At 35.9% G+C, this 12,214-nt stretch overlaps 1 protein-coding gene across 2 annotated transcripts in view; it reads left to right on the plus strand.

Moving 5' to 3' along the window:
• Positions 1-12,214, plus strand: part of LOC111416631 (short spindle 3) — a 54,108-nt gene that overhangs the window by 5,121 nt on the left and 36,773 nt on the right. The gene's annotated exons all lie outside the window — the stretch shown is intronic.

The raw sequence follows: 12,214 nt of genomic DNA on the forward strand, positions 1-12,214 counted from the left end.
CTTTCAACATACTTTTAACCTAAAAAAATAATACACCTCAAAGTTTGTCACGTGACATTTTTCAGGCTGCTATATTTTCACTGATTTTAACAGTATTTCAATGGGTATGTTCGGCAGGTATCAACAGTTGAATTAAATCAGTCAGCTAGTTGTAGGAGCTTTAACACAGCGGAACGAAATCGGCTGAACAAGCAATTGAGAATTAGCGATTTAGCATAACCTAAAAGTATGGCCAACAATAATATTTTTGAAAATTTTGTGCTATTACAAGAGATAGTGGATGATGCGTTTCTGCATTAATAATATTCATTTTTATACAGTTTTGTCAGTTTTCAAAATTAAAGGAGAGAAACAAAAAATGTTAATCCTAACCTAGAATTTCACAACTACTGACAAACTAAGCGCCCATTACTTATGCTGAGATATTTACTAAACTGGTTCGTAACAGCGCTTACTTAGCGTATCGTTCAGCCGCCACTGCTAATATAGAAACTCAACAGTTGACACCGGCTGAACGTGCCCATTGTGTCGTGACAAACAGTTTGTTACGTATTAATTGGGTTGTGCAGTGTTAGTTTGTGATTCACCAAATATGGCTCAATATTTACCCTGACAAGGTAAGTATTTTTTTGAAAGCTTTGTAAACAAAGTTACTTTTATAAAAGATCCTTTAAATAATATATGTATGAGCAGTTATCCTATTTTGTTTTGGATTATGCACTGAAAGTCTGAGTAGAATTTTATCGCGGGTAAACCAGTGCTTAGATGGCATACAAGGTGATGGATTCGCTCTCATATTCTTTAACATAGCGCTAGAGAAAGTCATTAATGAGTTGCAAATTGACCAGAATGGTACCATTAGTATTAAAGAGAGGCGATTAATAGCATACGCAGATGACATCATCATAATGGGAAGATCCAAACAAGGAATGAAGATAAAATCCAAAGTTATGGGATTGAAGACAGCACAAAGGCTAGTACGAAATTTTAGCAGTATTTGAATGGAAGGAAATCTCAGTATTAAGGAAAGTCTTGATCCAATAAACGAAGGCGACGGTTGGAGAATTCGATATAGCCACGAAGTAGGGAAGATATACAAGGACCTGGATATTGTGAGATTTGTAAATATATGAAGACTTCAGTGGGTGGGACAGGTGTAACGAATGGATGAAAGAAGGGTTCATAAAAGAGTAATGATAGGTCAACTGGCCACAAACGACCAAGGGGAAGACCTCGAACGCGATGGCAAGATAACATAAACAGGGATGCTTTGGAGTTAATTTGAAATTGAAGGCGAGAAAGCTCATACAGAATACCGCCAACAAAAGCAAAAGTATTATAATCGCCGAATATGTCGCCGTTCTCTAGCGTTTTTTTTTTTCAAAGCAAAAGGTAAAAAAGTAGCTAAGATCAAAGAGCATTAAGATCATTCAGAACTTGGACTATGTGGCGAGTACTATGTGTTTACTATGAGTTTTTGGAAAGTACTAAAACGGGATTAGAAAAGTTAGCGCTGGTTAGATAATATTTTTATTGGAATATAAAGTAGATATGTTCTGAATATAGAACCTTACTCTTTCCATGAAATTTCCGATGATGTTGCTGCAGACCTGCGGCTTAAAGTCACGGTTGGGTTGGGTTAGGTTGGATTTAGTATTGCAACGATCTCTTGATAATTATTAAGGATTGAAACAGGAAACTTAATTTACCCAATAGATTTCTTTTGTGTACATTGTGAGGCCTTATTTTTTTACTTACTTCGTTACTGTGACTAGCGGGCAATTTACACTTCTTACAAAAAGCTGTTCAATGACCTTCTTTTCATCCATTTAACTCTAGAAAGATAATTATATTGTGATGTACGAAAAAGATAGTCATGCGTAAAATTGATCCGTGAGCTTTACCTAACTTTAATCTCAAGTTTTAGAATAAACCAATCTTTATTATAAAGGATGTTTATTACACCTGTGGCAAAAATTCAAGAGGTTATTCTTTGGGCTATTCTAAGAATATTTTGTAATTTAATGATTTTTGGAAATCCACTTTTTTTCAAAGATAGCAAAATAAAATTTTTGATATTTTTAAAGTTACTAATGTAGCCGAAATAAAAGTATTTTTTAACAACATTCCGATTACTAAGTCTGTTGAAAACAAATACAGTTCATTCATTATTAATATTTTGTTATTTTAATTGAATACATCTCTCGATTGACGACTGTTGAATTTGCCGAGACTGAGTGACGTTTGCTTATATATATATTTTTTTAGTATTACTTTATTAACTATTATTAATGAAGTCCTCTATGATGAATCGCTATACGAACGCCGAGATGACTGACATGCATTTTATTTATGGGCTGGTTGATGGTAATTCATTGAAAGCTGCATTGACCGATTTCGCCACCGTAATATTCCTGATTGAAAAATCTTCTAAATTATTCATCAACGTCTTCATGAAACAGGCTCATTGAAACGTAGTGGAGGATCAGGCAGGTCAATAACAGTCAGAACGGTAGAACTAGAAGAGAATGTGTTGAACATAATAGAGGAAGAACCAGGCATTTCTACTCGAATAATTGCAAATACTTTAAATGTAAGTAATGGGACTGTTTGGAAAATTCTTAAAAATTATTTGTTGTACCCACCATTTACAGTGCGTTCAACCACTTGTACCTGCTGATTTTCGTTCATGTTTAGCATTCTGTCAATGGATCTTGGACAAATTGGTTCAAATCCATCAACTACTCAGTTTGATTCTTTTTACTGATGAAGCGAATTTTTCAAGAAATGCATGCAATAAGGAATTACAATAATCATGTGTGGACTGATGATAATCCATATGAACTAAGTGAAGAACGCTTTCAACATCAGTTCTCGTTGAAGGTTCGAATTGTGGGTAATTGGCTAGTTGGACCAGTATTTCTACCAAGAAGATTTACTGGCGAGTGTATTGCAACTGTTTTGAACAAACGTTACATCAGTTTCTAGAGGATGCACCATTGGAATTAAGAAATTAAATGTGGTTTATGCACGATGGTGCGTTAGCGCTTTCTAGTAAGGTTGCTCGTGAATTTTTGACAGTAAGATATGGTGTTCGCTGGATTGGTCGAGGTCGAACTGACTTGTGGCCTGCCCGATCCCCGGACTTAAACCCCCTGGATTTGTTTCTATGGGGCAATCGTAAATCTTTAGTTTATAGTAAACTCCTGGACAAAATTAACGCACCTCTTTATCTTGTACGTTATCTTGCATGAATATAAAATTAGGACCCAAAATAGTAGCAAATGGCATTACGTGTTAAAGTACGATGTTTTCCAGGTAATAATCCGCATTCATAGAACTCGCACGTATAGGGACCAACGCACTACACGCTGTGCGAGCGTCGAAGCAAATGGCTCCCAAAAACATTACAGAGCCGCCACCAAACGGCACCCTTGGAGCAATGTTACAACTTGCAAATCTCTCTCCTTGTCTTCGCCATACACGCTCATGTCCATCAGGAGATTTTAAGCTAACCCTCGTTTCGTCAGAGAATAAAATCTTTTTCCAATCATTAACAGACCAATGTTGGTGATTTCGGGCAAAACGCAATCTTTGAACTTTGTGCTCTCTAGTAAATAATGGTTTATTTGCTGGTATCCTGTTCTTTAATTCGGCTTGAGCGGATACTCGCAGAAAACGATCATCCCTTTGATTGGTACATCGTTTTCGTCCTTGCCCTGATCTTCGAATGTGAGATCCAGTTTCCATAAACCGTCTAATCATACAACTTATGCTGGAATGATTCCTTCCTAACACATTGGCAACATAACGCATCGAGTACCCCTCATCCAGTAGAGTTGATGCTCGTACTGCCTCTTCCACCGAGAAATTTCTTTGGTGATTCATTTTTTGCACTGGTAGATGAAAATTGACTAAACCGTAACTTAAAAAAAACAGTGTTTTAATCAAAAGCGGTTTTAACTACGGTTTATAACCTTAAAAACAAGGTATTCTTTGACAATATTTGTTTTAAATGTCAAAGAAGATCCATAGCTTACTAGCAGTAAAGCTAGTAAATTACAACTTATCATTAATTAAAAAATGCTGGAAAACTGTAAGTGGTGCGTTAATTTTGTCCAGGAGTTTACTTCAGTAGAAAATGTGGAAGACTTGCGAAATCGTATCTTCTGCTTCACTGCTTCAATAAGAAACGATCGTGGTGTTTTCGAAAGGGTTCGGCGGTCAATGAGGAGAAGCTTGGATGCTTGTATCTTAGCTGGAGGTGGTCATTTTCAACAGTTATTGTAAATTAGGAAGCTTATATTTGTAATTTTTAGTAATAAAATGTTGAAATCTTTGTTTATGCTGTATCTTCGAAGTAAATCGTGTTTTCAAAAATTATCAACGTATAAAAAATATTCTTAGAATAGTCCAAAGAATAACCATAACTCATTGAATTTTCATGTTTAATAAACACTCTGTATATTTATATAAAAATGAAAAAATAAATGCGTCAATTTTACGCAGACTATCTTTCTAGGGTTAAATTCCTACAGTTTTTTTTGTAGCTATACCATCAATCAAAGACTTCAAAATAGGAAGCTGAAGGAAGTCATTCGTGTGAAAATCGTCGAGATTTCTCTGGTAAAAATGCGAGAAAATTTGAGTATAGGTCATTTCCAGTTAATTTAATTTTATATGAATATGGGGATTATTTAATTTTTTAATTTCCCTTGAGTGTACCAACTCATAATAACTTTTAATCATACATCCAAATGTACATTCTCTTCGTTTTATGGGGTGCTTTATGAGTATTTAAAATATATTTTTAGGGTCTAATTTATTTCTTTAAATTGCACAAAAAAGTTTTCTTTCTTTACACACGTTCAGCTCGTAATAGTAACCAGATCAACCACCCGATGGCAGAGCGAGCACCGTTCAACCAAGTGTGCTACTCAACGCGCTCCTCGGTATTGTTCGTTATTCCCCCTTTATGTGTGGGTGGACCGTGACCGGTGAGAATGTAGGGGGATCCCTTCACGATATTACTCCTTATGTTAGAGCTCCATAAGGAAATTTGAACGAAGGAAGGTTGTGGTTTACCGTGTAAGGGGATGAGCGACGAAGGGCGCCCCCTTCCCTTTGAAACTAACGGGGGGAATGCATTAGCGCCGAGCTTTTAGTACCGTCGAGTGCAAAATGTGTTGCCTATAAAATGTACGTTATGAATTTTTATGTCGCGGGGACGAAGAACGCCCCTTTTGTCCGGCCCCCACATCATCGGTTAATGCGATTTTACTTTCATGGTGTAAGGGAAAATCGTAAGATCTAAAAATGTTTGTAACAACATTAATTTTTGTAAAATAATAATCCTATTTTTGTATTCAAACGTCCTATTAATTGTTAAATTAAATTGTTAAATCCTATTAATTGTTAATATTACAAATACAAATGTGTTTAATAATCCTATTTTGTATAAAATATATATTACAAAAAAATTAAAGCTTTTTATTGTTGGTTAAACCCCGTTTTTTTTTCATCCAATTTTTTGCAATTTCACATAAAATCCTTATTATAGGTAGATATTTTTTTGTCGACGTTTTTTTATTCCCATTGTCCGAAAATAACACATGTAAAAAAAGAGGCCTCCATTACATTAACGCCGGACCGGTTGTTTGTTTATCCGTTATTAATGCGTGGCGTTTTCCATTCGACGTTTAAGCTAAACAAACGCGATGATCAAACGCAAACAAAACGAGGGACCCATCTCGCGAAATTGGTCTGTGTCTGGGAAAGCTCAAAGCGAGCCAGCCGAACTGCGACGAACGGAGTCAATCGCCTACGCAAACATCAAACGTCCGTCAATTCCAGTTGCAGGGTAGAGAGCGGAGATAGGGGGCAAAGTTTCAATCCATTCGATGATTCCTCGTCATCGTTTATGAGTGTGACTTTAACATTATCGTTCCCAACATACATGTATGAAAGGGTGATGGCGCCCTAGATGACGTTTCCTTTTTTCCATAAATTGGACCTATTTAGAGTGTTTAGTTGCGTTACATTAAACGCGAAATATAAAGAAATCTTTTAAGGGTGGCTTTATTGGAATGATTTTGAGTGGAAGGATATAAAATGTTGCGGGAATCCCAACCTGATTAATATAACAACATAAAATTAAAATTTTATAAATTTATATATCAGTATTTTCATTTACAAATAATAAGGTCGATGTTTCAATTACGAAAATTGAATTAAAATTTCAATAGCGCACAGTAAATTTTAATTTCGCCTCTTGTTACCCTTCCCCACAGTTGTTATAAACATCACCCAAATTGATTACCCAATTTCCAATTAGGTTGTTCAATTTATCGCAACACATTTTTTTGGGCGCAAAAATCGGTTCATAAAATTTTGTTGGAAAGCGGAGAGAAATTCTTATTTTTTACAAAGACAAGAATAATAGAATTTGATAACCATCCTAAAAATAATATAAAAGATAAACCGCGATGACAGATTGAAAGAGGTGGATGAGGAGGAGGAGGATCGAGTTCTGGGGAACCTTCGAGCTGAAAGTGCGGCGCAGCACGAGAAAATGGGCGCACGGTCCATTAGAGCGAATCTTTAATAATGCGCGCTGGTGGCAGTAATCTGGAAGTCGATAAGCGGGGCCGGCAGCGGGATTCTCGGAATCTCTCAAGAATAAAAGGGCATAAACATCAATCAAAGACGTGGCCGTCGTTGGCCTACACACACGTGATAAGCGAGAGGTAGATTCCAATTGGGGGCGGGATGAAAGAATCTTTTTCGTCTACCAACCACGTTACAGCCATTCCCACATTCTTATAACATATTTGTGTTTTAATAAAGTAAAACGTCCATGTAACGGATTAATGTGACTCCGTTATAGCCAAAAGTATGAAAATTTTTTTACTTTAAACTGTTTAAATGAATAATTTTAACATACACAAATTCGAACAGCTATTATTTAACCTTTGCGTTCTTGTTAACAATACAAAAAGAGCAGAAAACTGAACTACCTGCATCCTCCGCTTGGATTCAGATGACAAACATGAACTATAGACTACACTACAATAATTGAAATTTGATAAAACTAGATTATCACACAGTAAACGCCTGAGCCCAACGGACAAAACTTTACGGCATGAATACAAACGTTTCATAGCACCATAAGCTGGACCAAACAGAACGCCAACATGATTACCAAAGTTCAATTTATCATCACACTATTGACCCAACCCCGAGACTCTTAGCTATATTACAAAAATGTATTGGCCTATCCATAACAGTAACATTGACTCGAGCACTATCAACAAACCAACCACTCCCCTTTGTAAATATAATACCTTGAGTCTTGTCAGGTTTAATTTGGAAACTATGATTAGTAATTTCCGTGCACAAAGCAACCAATTCGTCAGTAATAATACGGCATGCCGAAGGGAGATAATTTGGTTTAAAACTGTGATATAATTGCGTATCATCCGCATAAAGATAGTAAAAACAATGCTTTAATTTAGAAATAAGTTGCAAGTGTAAATAGCAAATAAGACTGGTCCAAGAATAGACCCTGTGGAACACCTGATGAGCAAAATACACGACTAGATTTCACTGAATTCAAGTATATCAAAGGCATTGGTGAAATCAAAGCTCTTAACACATCATCAGTCAAATCTAGAAGCGCAGTGGTACAACTAAACTATTTTCTAAAACTATACTGTTTAGGTGGTAGTATACAATGCGCTTCTAAATAAGACTGAAGCTAGAAACAAGCTTCTCCAATAACTTCGATAACACTGGCAGCTTTGTCATAGGCATTAGATCCTTATATGTATTAACTGGAACTACTTTGGGAATGGGAGTAACATAACCGTACTTCCAGGAGTTTGGGAATACTAATTGAGTAAGACAAAAATTGTACTGATGGCCAAGTATATCAAGAATACGGGGACAACACAAACGTAACATCTGTGGATCTCATATTTAATAAAATGCCCTGAATGTGATCAGTAGATACTTCATGAAAAGCCATTGTTGGTGAGTCAGAACGCATTCTCTTACCATTACACTTTCTCATTATACTTAATGGACGAAATTGAAGTCCTACAAATAATTTAAGTAACACAACGGCAACGGGTGAAGATGAAATACCTACGAGCGTGCTAAATCATTCTGCGAGTTACTTGGTTGCAAACCACTAATGCATTTAATAAACACATCCTTCACTGACGGCCGTTTTTCGGATGAGTTGAAAAAGACAGTAATAATCCTAATCTATAAAAAAGGAGACAAGTCCTGCTATGATAACTATCGTCCAATAGCACTCATATTCAATCTTGCAAAAATTTATGAGAAGCTTGTACACAACAGAATTATAAATTATTTAAACAAATATATTACATGAGTAACATGAGATTCAAAATGGTTTTCGGAAGGCTTGCGATGTTTCAACTGTTGAAAATATTATCTTGGGATTAAATGGAAAACAGGCCACAACAGCATTGTTCATGAATCTTACAAAACCCTTTGATAGTGTACATCATTCAATCCTTTTGATCAAGTTGAAGAGACTTGGTTTTAGAGGTGTTAGCTTGTCATGGATGAAATCTTGTCTATCAGGGAGGTTACAATGTGTAGTTGCCCACAATGAACAGGGAATAGAAATAAGATCAGCTTGGAGGGAAGTCAAGCTGGAAGTACCTCAGGGTTCCATATTTTGTCCTCTATTGCTCCTCCTGTACGCGAATGACTTACCACGTATAACGAACAACATTACGATAATGTTTGCGGATGACACAACGATCGTGGCGAGGTGTAGCACTGATTATGAAATTGAAAATTGTTAATTATCACTTATGCTCTGACCAGATCAAGGCGAGGTATCGGGATACTGAGATAGCCAGTGTTGAAGAGATTTCGTTTCTGGGTTGGAAAATGGATCCTGCACTGTCTTGGACTAATCATATTGATTTCCTTGCTGGCAAGATCAGTCATTTCTCATATGCCATTCGGATTATTTCCTCATCAGCTGACATTGAGGCAGCATTAAATGCCTATTATGCATATGTTCATTCGTTGCTAAGACATGGAGTTGTCTTTTAGGGCCGTGGTGTTGGTATAGATAGAATCTTCATACTACAGAAGAGGTGTGTAAGAGCAATCTTTGGTCTAAAAAATACTGATAGCTGTAGAAGTTACTTTAAAGACTATAAAATACTTGTATGCAATTCATATTCTGGAATGTGCCGTATTGGTTAATAAGAATTATTTTGAATTTTTCAAAAAAATATGAAACATCACATCCTCGAGACACACGCGCGAGGGAGAACTGCTATCTGGTGCCACCAAAAACGCATCTTACTAAGATTCAGAAGACGGCTCTGTACCAGAGTATCAAGATATACAATCACATTTCGGAGGGTACAAGGATCCTGCCAGTTCCAAGATTCCGGAGAAGACAGAGCTATTGTCACGGAAAATCCGATGTATACCATTGACATGTTTTGCAATTTAATGTTTGAATTCAATTTGTATTGAATTGACGCACTCTACACTTTTTTGGTAAAATGGAGGAATAAAGTATTATTATTGTAATACTCCAAACGATCAACGTCGGGAGAAACCAAGGTATCCTTTATAGAGTTACTGAAAAATGCGTTAATATTATCGGGATCTGATAAATGTGGAGGCATGCTAACAATGGAAGATTTCAAAACATTAAACTTTTTAAGATTTCTTCACATATCTCTAGAATTAGCAACAACTAAGTTTTTTTTCAAAGAAAGACTTTTTCTCCTTATGAATGGCACCTGTAACGTAATTGCGAAGCGATTTGTAATACTGAAAAGTTCCTTGATTTCAGTTTCTATTATATTTATTAAAAGCATCATTCCTTAATTTCATCATTTGTTTGATGAAAATCAAATAAAGTTAGCAATACATCGGTAAAACAGTTGAGCTTGTCGTTAATATCTTCAAAATCATAAACAGCCTCTGAGTTCATTAAATCGAGATCTCTGACAAATTTATTCATATCAGTAGCAAGCAAATCATGGAAGCTAATAAGTTTGGCCTCAGGTTTAGCACTTGTAGGAATTAACAATTGACATAGACTAACAAATGATCTGAGACCATAATATCCTCAGTATCACAAATAAGAAAGAGGTAACTTTTTAGATATAATAATAATGTCAATTAGGGTCTCAGAGCAATCAACAATCCGAGTCGGTTGGTCAATAATATGCCATAAATTAAAAGCATCCAAAGTAGAGATCAAGGCATCAACAGAAGATCAAGTGGCCAAAAGGTTAATATTAATATCGCCCAAGATATTAGATAAGGGTTTAGCAGTACGTCTCTTAAGACGGCTAAACCCGAACGTTTCTAGTTCTAGGTCTAGTATTAATTATACTCTTAATTCAATAAAAATATACAACAATCTAGCGCTGAATAACAATTAAAACTACAACTAACCCTAGAACTAGAAATATTTGGGTTTAGCCGTACGTCTGAAGACGTTAGTTCTAGTTTTAGTTCAATAAAAATATGTAACAACCTAGCGTTATCTAGTGCTCCTTAGTGTTATCTTGCAACATTCGGCTTTAGTCGTTCGTCTCTTAAGACGGCTAAACCCGAATATTTCTAGTTCTACGACTTGTGTTAGTTCTAGTGACAGTGCTAGGTTATAGGTTATATATTTTTTGAACTAAAACCGTTCGTCTCTTAACAAGTTAACTGCCATGTGAAGCTCGTATGCCTCACACAACTAAACCCGAATATCTGCTAGAGCTATCTCAATACATAGGTTGATAATCATAGTCTAGTGCACTAAAATCCGTTTTAACCCAATGAAAAGTTATTGTGTTTCAGAATACAAAGGTACGTTTCTGCAACATTTTCTTCTCGCGCATTTCAATAAAACAACAAAAGTAAATTGAAATATTTATTTTAGTTTCATGACACAAAATGAAAAGTAATCCATTGCTTTAGAACAATGTAAGAAAGTGAAAAGAGATATAATTCACTGTTTTAGAACATAGTCATGGTTTTCACAAAAGCATATTACACTGCACGCATGTTTTTCGTACTGGCAACATGTCTATCTAGAGTGAGGTGTTTTTCTTTTTTTAAATTCGGCAGCTCTTTCTCTATCTGCCGCTATTTTGCTATTTTCTGCAACTTGCTCCCTAAAGTCAGTGATTGATAAATTTTTAGCCGTTACAGCTTTGAACATTAAAAATGCGTTTACAATAGCTGATCCTAGAAGCAGTTCAACTAGGTTTTTCTGTGCCACTGTACCCACTTCTTCAAATTATGCGAATAGGCTTTTATTTGATCGGATAAGTCAATAAAAGCTTTGGATTTATTATATTTCACGACATCATCTGGCTTATCTACTTTAGAACTTCGTCCAGACTTGACTGTAATCATACGGCCAACATGCTTTGTAGAAAGGACTATAACGTCGCGTTTGTTGTGCCACTTTGTAACTGCAATTCCTGTATTGGTCTCCATAGAAACACTTTTACCTTTTTTTAGACGTTTTTGTATGACTTCCTTGGTGTTTTTCCGATTCTTTCTCAAAGTGCCAACTAGATGAGTGTTTCTTTCTAGCAACTTTTGCGCTAGATCCACACTCGTACAGTAATTGTCAACATAGACGGTTCTACTGCAATCCAGAAGTGACACAAGTTCATGACAACATCAGTGGAGAATGGGAAAGTCAAATGTGTAGCCATCTTCCGTGCACAGTTTGAATCCGAATTTATGCCTCTTGTTTTTTTTATGTATTAGTCAGCCACGAAATGGTACTAAACTTTCATCGATGCATATCTGTTCTTTAGGAATGCAATAGCCTTTGAAATTAGTTGTCACCGATTCAATAACTGGCCTAAGTTTATACAGTCTATCAGAAACATCTGCATTTTCTGCATCGGTTTCGTGACATGACATTACTAACTTTATGTGAATATATTGTTTTGTTTATCAATAACTGGATACGAAATAAACTCATCCGAAGCTGCAACAATTTCATTTCCTGATAGTTAGAGTCATTCCATTTGTTTATCTTAGAAGGGCGACGATTTTCAGCGATTTTCTGAGAAGCATTATGATTAGTTTCGTTAACCATGAGTTCCATAAGATCATCCATGAACAAATTTAAAAATCAACCGAGATTGTTCAACAATACTGTCAAATACCTAATAATTCAAAAGAAGGT

The sequence above is a fragment of the Onthophagus taurus genome, chromosome 7 (assembly GCF_036711975.1).
Source record: "Onthophagus taurus isolate NC chromosome 7, IU_Otau_3.0, whole genome shotgun sequence".
NCBI lineage: Eukaryota > Metazoa > Arthropoda > Insecta > Coleoptera > Scarabaeidae > Onthophagus > Onthophagus taurus.